This window comes from Epinephelus fuscoguttatus, linkage group LG10 (assembly GCF_011397635.1).
Source record: "Epinephelus fuscoguttatus linkage group LG10, E.fuscoguttatus.final_Chr_v1".
Lineage (NCBI taxonomy): Eukaryota > Metazoa > Chordata > Actinopteri > Perciformes > Serranidae > Epinephelus > Epinephelus fuscoguttatus.
The window spans coordinates 10728070-10736989 of record NC_064761.1 but is presented as its reverse complement, the minus strand read 5'-3'; positions in this window follow the sequence as shown (position 1 = coordinate 10736989).

Below are 8920 nucleotides of genomic sequence, written 5' to 3'. Positions count from 1 at the left end.
AAGTTATTTTAACTACCTACAGTAACATGGTATGCCACATGACATACATCGCATTATGTTTCGTTAGTAACAAGCATACATATTTTAACCCAAACAATGATTTTTTTCAAACCTTTTTGCTGCCTGAACCTAACAAAGTGAACCTAAAACTGAGTAAACCTTCATAGTAAGTTTATTCTAAAAAGAGACTGTATGCATGTAATGAGTGAAAACTGTACATCTCCTGTGAACACTGAAGTTTATTTTCAAAGGTACTATGCATGTAACTAACAGAAACTGGCACATCCCTGAGCATCCAAGACTGACGCTACAGGGGGACCTCGAGCCTAACAGTTTACACATAAGGCCATTGACCAAGTGTTGCTATTTGAGAAATTGGGAATGAAAAGTTGTAGATTATTATCGTGCACTTATTCAGTTAAAATGATGTGAACTACTAAAAAAAATCTTTAAAAAAAAAACCTTTCAAAGTTATTTCAATGACCAAATATGTTTTGACCATTTCCTTTGTTTTTGTGCTCATTTTTATTCATTATTCCACTGGCCTGTCACTGTTCCCAGCAGAAGAGACTCAGGCACACAACTGACTGAGGACACAGACTAAATACATTAGGGATAAAAAGGTAGGCCTTAATTAGAGGCAACTGCGACAGGGGAGCACAGGACCACATGTGGGGAAAACACAATGGGATACTCAGGGACTTTTTCTTGGCAGCGTGTTGCATCTCAATTTAAAAAGCTGCATCCTCCTATAGTGCGCATTTCAAAACCCAATGTCGCTCAAGTTGACAAACTTGTCCTCCTCCAAAGGCCTCTTCAAAGGCAGACAAATAAATGCAGCCTTCAGCGGCTGAAATTGGAGGATACAAAGTGCTCTACACTTTGTGGCCCATTATGCAATGGTCAATTGTTAAATGGTGCATTCAGAAGGTCCTTGTCAATGAAGGGAAGTCAGGAATATCGTGTTATCATGTTATATTTAACTGGTGTTTGCATCCAGGCTTTAAACAGTCAGTGCAGTGCTGTAAGTGAGTGATAGAAACAAGGCATTTACACCACGTCTTGTCTAGATTTAAAGGAAGGTAGCAGAGTAGAGGGCACTGGGCAGTCAGAGCAGAGGCGTGTTTAAAACCTGGCTTTTTGGCTATAGCCACAGGTCTCTTTTCATAGCCAAAATACTGAACATGAATATAAATTATGAACTTATACAAACACTGAATCTTGTGCGGCAAACATAGCTATCTCCGCCCTCTAACTCACATGCAGGCACCTGACACATACACATGCACCTCCATCTAGGAACACCCAGTGTTGCCAACTTTTTAGACCCTTTTTCTGACTTGCTGTTCAGAGTAAAATCTGTCATTAGCTACTCTGGCAGCAGCACAGCGTCTCTACCTCCCTCTCCTCTCTCACCATGCACAATGGTAACGGGCATCAGTGTCATTTTGTCAAGGCTCAACCCTGAATGTTTTGAGTACAGGGCCAAATGTCATTCTAATGTAAGCTAATGTCAAGCTCAACAAATAAAAAAACTATATAGTGTGTGTGTGTGTGTGTGTGTGTGTGTGTGCGAATAAGACATAGTCCTTGTAACAGCCTGTCAAAAGGTCTCTAAACTGTGTGTGTGTGTGTGTGTGTGTGTGTGTGTGTGTGTGTGTGTGTGTAGCACAGCCCTGCCCTCCTGTAAACGCACTGATCAAAGTTTAATGCACCAAAGAAATAATAAAAATAATAGTGATAGATTGTTCGAATCTAAGCTCCAAGTAGAGTCTAAAATCTTGAGAACGAGTCTCAGGCAACTCTGTGTGGCTTAACAAAATTCCTATGAATATAAAGGAAGGAGGTGCCAACAGGAGGGAACACTGAAGGTGAAAGTCTAAAGTCCCTGCGTTCAGACTCCATTTCAAACTTGACACAGCAGTCAGAGGAATACAGGTGAACTGAGGCAGGTAGAGTGTTGATACTATAAAGATAATGATTACTGTCATTATTGATTAATCTGCTGATTTTTATTCTGATTCATTGTTTAGTGTGTTATAGGTGAGAGTGGGGCTGTCAGTGCTGCCTATTTAGCACGGTAGAAAGAAACTCTGTCGTCCACCATGCTCAGCCACGCCCTGTTCACCTTCAACCTCAAAATGGGGACCGTCTGACTATTCCTCACAATGTATTCACAGTTTTGAAACCTGCTGCATGTAAGTAAATGTTTTGGCTCTTTTGTCATTTGTCTTCTGCTATACTGATTTTAGTTGTGCCACATACAAAAAACATATAAGTGGAAAGTTTTGAAGCTTTTCAGGCCTATCAGGTTGTGCTAGTTTCAGTTTAACGTTTGTTGGTAGCTAACACGGGAGTCCAAAGTGTTGCGGGGGCACTGGCAGCAATAATTTAGAAAGGGGGCATTAAGGTGTTCTTTGGGGGCGTTTAGGTATGTCTGCTTTTTTTTTTTTTAAAAGATTATTTTTTGGGGCTTTTGCCTTCAATGGACAGGAGAGAGTGAAATGGGGGAGTGAGAGAGAGTGGGGGGATGACATGCAGCAAATGGTTGTCGGTGTACCTGTTACCGCTGTAGCGAGGCATCGCCTCTGTATATAGGGGGTGCTGGCACTATCCACTACCCTACCAACGTCTGCTTTTTAATAGCAGTCTTGTCCTACATGCATATCTCCATAATTTTATCATTAGACTTGCTTTTAGCACCACCATCATCTGATATTGTTAACATTTTTAACATGAGCAGAAATGTTTCTTAAACACATATGAGATAATGTCCAGAGGTTTATACATTAGTTGTAGGTAGTGGGAGCCTCTTGCGACTGCATGCCTTTGCTGACGTCGACCCCAGCTGGATTTGAGCCCTGGACCTTCTAACCTGCATTTATTCTAACCTTGTAAAGCACTTTGTGCTACATTTTTTTGTATGAAAAGTGCTTTATAAATAAAGATTGATTGATTGATTGATTGATTGATTGAAAGAATAAAACACCATAACCTCCTGTTATTAACTCTGGGGTTGGGGTTGTGTGGGGAGCTCTCCGTGGTGCTGAACGGCTCCCGGCGGGCATATTTCTACCTTGATGGCACACCACGACTGGCTCTGGGTCAGCTGGGAAAGGCTTGAGGCGTATGGCAAGTCGTTTTAACATTTAATCGCTAGACTGGATATTCATTACTGATATCTGCAACATAATTTTGCCTAGTCAAAACTCTAATTACAGATATCTGTAATTCAGTTTTGACTAGTAGGATTCAAACTATTTTTGCTATTCATGTGTTTGGGGTTTGTCATTATAGATATCTCCTGTCACAGTCTGCTTTCCCTCTCCCCTGCTCTGCTGCTCAGCCACACCCCTCATCAGCTTCACTGCTTTCACCTGCTGCTGTCACCTGCTCACCATCTCCAATCAAGCCAGCTTATATGCAGCCTCACTCCACTCACTCTTTGCCAGATTGTCTTCGCTCTCATGCCTGACTCTCCAGCGTTTGTTTCCGGACTGCTTCCCTGGTATCGACCCGACTCGCCTCCGACCTTTGCTTCACGTCTCAGCCTCGGTAAATCCACCAGCCTTCTGTCCTCGACTACGAGTATTGCCTGCCTGCTTTCTGTCCGTCGTCAGTCTGTGGCTGGTTGGCACTCAGCCTGTTCCTGCTCTGCCGGTAGATCCACTGCGTCAGCTACACCCCGTCAGCTCCTCACCTCTGGTACCGTCAGCCTACCCGACTTCGTCTCAAGGTCCGGATCCGTTCCCAGCCCTCATCTGTACCAACTGCCAGGAAGACTTCCAACAGCAGTGAGTTTGAGACATTTCCCCTCCAACACACTCGTTGAGCCTGTTGAGAACTGTGGACAATTAACTGCTCACGAGCCTCACTGTGATTCCCGCCTGCCCTGTTGGTCTTGTGGTAACGTCCTTGCCTACCACACGGGAGACCGGGGTTCGAATCCTGCCATACCCACTGACACATCAAGTGATTGTCTGTGTGCTTGCATTTACCTGCTGAATAAAAGCTGTTACACTGCAAACCTGGTTCATTTGTGCTGCAATTGGGTTCATCCTACACCCGTTACAGTGCAATCTGGCCAGCTATGGACCCAGCACACAATCCCACACCACTTAGTCGCCTCGAGACTATTGAGGGCGTCCTGCAGCAACATGAAGCCATGATGACTGCATCTGCTGCTGAAGCCAGACAGTCTGCTGCTGAGGCTCAGGGACAAGCGCTAGCAGCATTAGCTGGACAGATGCAACAGCTAGCAGCTCAACTTTCCCAGCTCTCCTCTTCCACTGGATTTGCCTCCTCTTCTGAAGCATCGGCTCCTGCACCTGTACCAGCCTCTTCTCCGCCCAGAGATGCTCCTGAGCCCCGGGTGGGTACCCCGGAGCGTTACGACGGTGATCGAGAGACTTGTGGGCCCTTCCTCACCAACTGCTCTCTTCTGTTCGCCCTGCAACCCCGCACCTTCGCCACTGAACCAGCGAAGGTTGCTTTTGTCATCAACCACCTGACGGGCAGAGCTCGGCTATGGGGAACAGCTGAGTGGGAGAGGCAGTCTCCAGCCTGTGCTTCCTTTGACCTGTTTGCTGCTGAGCTTCGCAAGGTTTTCGGCTTTGAGAATTGTGGTTCTGAGTCTGCAAGGGGACTGATGGGACTGAGACAAGGCGAAAGAACAGTAGCAGATTACTCCATTGGTTTCCGCACGAGGGCCAGCCATAGCAGTTGGAACAGCTCAGCCCTCTGTGATGCCTTCCTCCATGGCTTGGCTGACTACATCAAAGATGAACTGGTTTCGCATGACACCCCCATCACCTTGGACGGGGTGATTGATTTAGCCATCCGAATCGATCTTCGAATCCAGGCTCGTCGACGAGAGAAGCGTCAAGGGGGAACCCAACGTTCTCTTCCACCCCGCTCCCGTGGGGGTGCTTCTACAAGCAACTCCACCTCAATGGGTCAGCAGCCTGGGGATCCTGAACCCATGCAGCTGGGTCGCACCTCCTCTCCCTGGAAGAGAAGGAGCGCGCCGTAGGTCCAACCTCTGCCTCTATTGTGGGGTAGCGGGACACTATATCTCCAGCTGTCCAGCAAAAGCCAGAGCTCACCAGTAGCCGGGGAGACCCTGGTGAGCTCAACTGCCCTGTCACCTCCCCAAAGCCAGAGACCCGTGTTCCAAGGCCGCCTCCTCCTTCCAGATGGCCCCCACACCTTGGCCATCTTCATTGACTGTGGGGCTGATGCCTGTATTATTGATGAGGAGGTGATCCTTCAGCTGGGGCTCGAGCAGGTTCCTTTGCCTCACCCGGTTCCTGCTAGAGCCTTAGACGGACATATCTTGGGCACCGTCACACATCAGACTTCTCCTGTTCACCTGCTGCTCTCTGGTAATCATCACGAAACAGTCCAGTTCCACATTCTGAGCTCCTCCTGCCTGCCTCTCATCCTGGGATATCCATGGCTCCGTCTTCACAACCCTCACATTGACTGGGCCACTGGGGCCGTTCTGGAATGGAGCTCCTGTCATCAGAGGTGCCTGCAGCAAGCCTCAGCTCCGCTTCACTCCTCCAGCTCCAGCTTTTCACCTGACCTCACCGGGGTGCCACCAGTGTACCATGATTTCCAGGTCTTCAGCAAGGCCAGAGCTACGTCTCTGCCCCCACACCGCCCCTACGACTGCGCCATAGATCTCCTGCCTGGTCGTCACCTCCCAAGGGGCGCCTGTACTCCTGTCGGAGCCCGAGAGAAAAGCCATGGAGACTTACATCTCTCTGGCCGCAGGCATCATTCGTCCGTCTTCATCTCCTGCAGGAGCTGGGTTTTTCTTCGTTGAGAAGAAGGACAAGACATTGAGACCCTGCATAGACTACCGAGGACTGAATGAAATCACTGTAAAAAACCGTTACCCACTGCCACTCATCTCCTCTGCCTTCGAACTGCTCCAGGGGGCCACCATTTTCTCCAAACTCGACCTGCGCAATGCCTACCACCTCGTCCGCATCAGAGAAGGAGATGAGTGGAAGACGGCATTCAACACCCCTACCGGACATTATGAGTACCTCGTAATGCCATTTGGCCTCACCAATGCCCCTGCCGTCTTCCAGGCATTGATAAACGATGTGCTCCGAGACATGCTCAACCGATATGTCTTTGTGTATCTTGATGATATACTCATCTTCTCCCAGTCCAAAGAGCAACACATTCACCATGTACAGTCTGTCCTCCAGCGCCTCCTAGAGAACTCCCTATATGTAAAAGCTGAAAAGTGCGAATTCCATGTCTCTTCAGTATCTTTTCTGGGGAACATTGTGGCACAAGGCAACATCCAGATGGACCCAGCCAAGGTCTCAGCTGTCACCTCCTGGCCTGTTCCTGAAAACCGCAAACAGCTTCAGCGTTTCTTGGGGTTCGCCAACTTTTACCGGTGCTTCATCCGCAACTACAGCTCTGTGGCAGCCCCTCTCACCGCCCTGACCTCCTCCAAGGTGCCTTTCCAGTGGTCACCTCCAGCTGCAGCAACCTTCCAGACCCTCAAAGATCGATTCACCTCGTCACCCATCCTCCAGGTGCCTGACTCTGAACGACAGTTTGTGGTCGAGGTGGACGCCTCAGATGTTGGGGTGGGGGCCGTTTTGTCTCAGCGCTCTGGCACCGACCAAAAGCTCCATCCCTGTGCCTTCTTCTCTCGACGCCTGTCCTCTGCTGAGAAAAATTATGACATTGGTAACAGAGAACTGTTGGCAGTCAAGATGGCCCTAGAAGAGTGGCGCCATTGGTTGGAGGGCACCAAGGAGCCTTTTCTTGTGTGGACTGACCACAAGAATTTGGAGTATATATGCTCCATAAAAGACTGAACTCTCGCCAGGCCCGCTGGTCCCTATTCTTTGCCCGTTTCAACTTTGTCCTCTCTTACCATCCAGGATCCCGCAATGCCAAGCCTGACGCCCTCTCCCGTCAGTTCCTGAGGACAGAGGATTCTGGTGACAGACCTGAGCCCATCCTCCCATCCTGCCTTGTTGCCACGTTGACCTGGGACATAGAGGAGGGTGAGAGCAGCCACAGTAGGACAGCCGGGTCCCAGCTCCTGCCCGTCGAACTGCCTTTTCGTCCCTCCAGCCTTGAGATCGGAGGTGCTACAATGGGCCCACTCCTCCAAGCTCTCCTGCCACCCTGGTGTGCTACGGACACGGCATGCCCTCCTCCAACGTTTCTGGTGGCCCACCTTGCAGGAGGATGTCCAAGAATTCATCAAGGCCTGTCCTACTTGCAGTCAACACAAGACCTCCCGCCGGCCGCCTGCTGGGCTACTTCAACCTCTTCCTGTTCCTCACCGCCCATGGTCTCACATATCCTTGGACTTTGTCTCTGGTCTTCCCACCTCTGACGGCCACTCAGTCATCCTGACCATCGTGGACCACTTTAGTAAGATGGCCCACTTTGTGCCTCTGCCCAAGCTCCCTACTGCTAAAGAGACTGCTCAGTTGGTCCTGCTCCATGTTTTCCACCTGCACGGCCTCCCTGTTGATGTTGTGTCGGACCGTGGGCCCCAGTTTTCTTCTGTGTTCTGGAGGGAGTTCTGCAGTCTGCTGGGTGCCACCGCCAGTCTGTCCTCTGGATTCCACCCCCAGACCAATGGACAAACTGAGCGCATGAATCAAGAACTGGAAACAGCCCTGCGGTGCATGGCCTCCCAAAACCCCTCCTCCTGGTCGTCACAACTATTGTGGGTTGAGTATGCTCACAACTCCCTTGTCTGCTCTGCCACTGGCCTCTTTCCATTCCAGTGCGCATCGGCTATCAACCTCCCCTGTTCCCGCCCAAGAGAAGGAGATTTCCGCCCATCTGTCCAAGCCTTCATCCGTCGCTGCCAGAACATGGCTCCAAGCTCGCTCCACCCTCCTTCGTTCTGTGGGTCGCTATGCTGCCACTGCCAACCGCCGCCGTAGCTGCTGCGCGCTACCTACCAAGCCGGTCAGCAAGTGTGGCTCTCCACCGAGACTTACCTCTCCGAGTGGAGTCAACAAGATGGCACCTAAGTTCATCGGGCCTTTCGCGATCCAGAAGGTCATCAATCCAGTGGCTGTCCGTTTGAAGCTCCCGCGTTCCATGAGAGTTCACCCAACCTTCCATGTGTCCAAGGTTAAGCCGGTCCACAGCAGTCCCTTAGTTCCTGTGGCACCACCACCTCCCCCTCCACAAATGGTCGATGGTGGGCCAGTGTATAGAGTGCGTCGTCTGATTCGCTCCCGTCGGCGGGGTAGAGGTCTCCAGTACCTTGTGGACTGGGAGGGGTATGGTCCTGAAGAGAGGTCCTGGGTTCCTGCTCGCCATATTGTGCACCCCAATCTCGTGGCTGACTTTCATCGGCAACACCCCGACCAGCCAGCCAATGGGTGCTCATGCCTGACTCTCCAGCGTTTGTTTCCGGACTGCTTCCCTGGTATCGACCCGACTCGCCTCCGACCTTTGCTTCACGTCTCAGCCCCGGTAAATCCACCAGCCTTATGTCCTCGACTATGAGTATTGCCTGCCTGCTTTCTGTCCGTCGTCAGTCTGTGGCTGGTTGGCACTCAGCCTGTTCCTGCTCTGCCGGTAGATCCACTGCGTCAGCTACACCCCGTCAGCTCCTCACCTCTGGTACCGTCAGCCTACCCGACTTCGTCTCAAGGTCCGGATCCGTTCCCAGCCCTCATCTGTACCAACTGCCAGGAAGACTTCCAACAGCAGTGAGTTTGAGACATTTCCCCTCCAACACACTCGTTGAGCCTGTTGAGAACTGTGGACAATTAACTGCTCACGAGCCTCACTGTGATTCCTGCCTGCCCTGTTGGTCTTGTGGTAACGTCCTTGCCTACCACACGGGAGACCGGGGTTCGAATCCTGCCATACCCACTGACACATCAAGTGATTGTCTGTGTGCTTG